The sequence below is a fragment of the Triticum dicoccoides genome, chromosome 4B, assembly GCF_002162155.2.
Source record: "Triticum dicoccoides isolate Atlit2015 ecotype Zavitan chromosome 4B, WEW_v2.0, whole genome shotgun sequence".
In the NCBI taxonomy this organism is placed as follows: Eukaryota; Viridiplantae; Streptophyta; class Magnoliopsida; order Poales; family Poaceae; genus Triticum; species Triticum dicoccoides.
This window is the reverse complement of record NC_041387.1, coordinates 420,960,520-420,963,455: the sequence shown is the minus strand read 5'-3', so window position 1 is coordinate 420,963,455 and position 2,936 is coordinate 420,960,520.

The following is a 2,936-nucleotide window of genomic DNA, read 5'->3' as shown; positions in this document are numbered from 1 at the left end:
CTCCTCCTGTCGGTCGCCAGCCCCGCGGCCCCCCGAGTCCCCGCGCCTCGTCGCCGCCTGCAACTCCGGTCGGCGCCCGCGCCTGCAGTCCGGCCGCCGGAGCGCGCGACCTCGTCGGCCCGCGCCTCCTCCTCCACCTCCGGCCAGATCCGGCCGCGGGAGGGCCGGATCTCGTCGCTCCAACCCGCCGGCGCCTCCCTCCGGCCGTCCCCGCCATCTCCGGACCTCCCCGGCGACTTCCCCGTCTGCTCCGGAGATCTCCCCGGCGATCCTCGAAAACCGTGCAGACCCGAGGTTGACTTTTCCCCCTTCCCCGATTCTGCCAAGTCCCCAGATTCCAGTATAATCATGCCATGTCCGTCATGCTATATCTCTGCATCCGTAGCTCCATTTCGTGCGTGTAATATGTCAAATTGTTCGTCTCAACGAGTACATCATTTCATTCCATTGCATAATATTCATTTAAGGTTATCTAGATGCCTGAATCATCGTTGTAAGAGTGCTTCATGATGTTTTCTGCTGTCTGTTATCAGAACGAGCTCTTTTGTCATTTTTGCCATGATTGATGTGTGCATCCTATGAGGTTGATGTCTACATGTGTTTTGATCTATGCTATGTCTTCTTTACAGAGGTGCTTACCATGTATTTTTGTGATCAATGTGGTGACTAGCACAAGCATGCAAACTAGGCATCGTGATATTGCTGATTTTAGTCCCTGTTCTGCTGTTATTTTGATGCCATGTAAACTTGTTGCTACAGAGAGATCCATGCATATTTTGAGATACTTCAGTAAGGGTGTTTTGAGCATGTGGTTATTGTCTATCCATTCATGCCCTTTGTTGCAATTATGGAGTAGTCTAGCATGTCATTTTCGTGCTCTACTTTTGCTTCAAAATGTTTCCTGGCAGATTGTTTACATGTTATTCAATTTGGCCAAGGTTGCTATAGTTGATCCTTGCATGCTATGGACTTGTTCTTAACTAGGTTTGTTTCACAAACATGTCTTATTGATGATGCTATGCTTATCTTGTCATGCAATAACTTGTGGTGAGTGAATCGAGCTTGTTAAGTAGTGTACATGATGTTGCTGTTTTGCTAGGCTGAATATGTTATTTCGTGATGCGATGTAAATCTGCTCCTACAAATCATTCTATGCATAATATGGAGATGTTCTATAAACATGTTTGATCTACATGTCATCCTCTAACCATCCATGCCCCTGGTTGCATTTATAGGTTGCTGTAGATTGTTCATATATTGCTCCAAAGTTGCTTCATAATGTTGCTGTCAGCCTGTTAACATTAAGTTCAATTGTTTACATGTGTTTTGCTAGTGATCCATGCATCCTATGACCTTGCTATTGCCATGCTTAGCTTTATAAACATGTCTTCTTACTGTTGGGTGCCTTGTCATGCCATGTTTTGCTCTGTGGTGAGTGGTACAAACTCATCTACATGCCTTCATAATTCTGTTTCTGCCATGTTTGAATCTGTAATATAACTTGCTATGTTTACGTGGGTGCCATCATATTTTCTGATCCTTTTTGGCTCATGGTCAGTAAGGGACTTTTGATATATGCATTTAGTAGATTCATGCCATGCCTTGGTTTGCCATGATAAGTTCCTGTAACATGTTGTTTGATAACTCTAAACATTGCATCGTGATGTTATTTTCTGCAAAGTCTGAAATTGTTATAACTTGCAATCTTACCATGTGTGTTTGAACATGTTCTAGTGATTTCTGGAGATAGCTCAGTGTTCATGTTTTGTTGCGCTTTACCTGTACATCATGCCCATGTCTTTTGTTTTCTTGTTGGGGTGCTGTAGCATGTTGTTTTGGTGCTTGCAATATGCCTAGTTGCTGTTTTGGACAGCTTGTCCTTTAAACTTGTATAGAGTGCATGTGTTGAACCGTTGCTCCGTTTTGAGTGTGCTCTATATGAACTTGCTTAGTTTTGCATGTAGTTTCATATTATCATGTTGCATCCTTGTTTTGAGGCGCTTGCTTGATGTTTGGGTGCATTTTGCATCAATGCCATGTTTAACTTGTGTTGCTCATATCTTCTAGGCCGTAGCTCCGAACTAAATGAACATTATATGTAACTTGACTAGAATCTCGTGTAGATCATCTTGGTGCATCTTAACTTGATGTTTAACAACTTGAACATAAGGTTTATTCAGATCTGGACCAATTTCAAAATATGCATATGAGCACTTACCGGAATTGTTATATGTTGTTCCCGGCCTCATTTAAACTTGCCTTGATGTGTTGCTCTTGTTTGCATCATCTCTTGCCATGAGTAGCTTCATGTAGCTTTGTCATGCATCATGCTTGTTCGTGCATCATGCCTTGTTCATGTGTGGTGTGTTTACTATGTTGTGTGCTTCTTTTCGATAGTTCCTGTTTCGTTGCGATCGTGAGGACTCGTTCGTCTACGTTTGGTTCGGCTTCATCCGTTCGTCTTCTTCATGGACTCGTTCTTCTTCCTTGCGGGATTTCAGGCAAGATGACCGCTACCCTGGATCTCACTACTATCATTGCTATGCTAGTCGCTTCGTTCTATCGATATGCTGCATTACCTATCTGTTGCTCTTCAAGCCATCCCAAATTACCATGAACCTCTAACCTTTGACACCTTTCCTATGCAAACCGTTGATTGGCTATGTTACCGCTTTTGCTCAGCCCCTCTTATAGCGTTGCTAGTTGCAGGTGAAGTTGAAGATTTATCCATGGTGGACAGGATTTTGGTTGGGATATCACAATATCTCTTATATTATTAATGCATCTATATACTTAGTAAAGGGTGGAAGACTCGGCCTTTTGCCTGGTGTTTTATTCCACTCTTGCCGCCCTAGTTTCCGTCATACCGGTGTTATGTTCCCGGATTTTGCGTTCGTTACGCGGTCGGGTGATTTATGGGACCCCCTTGACAGTTT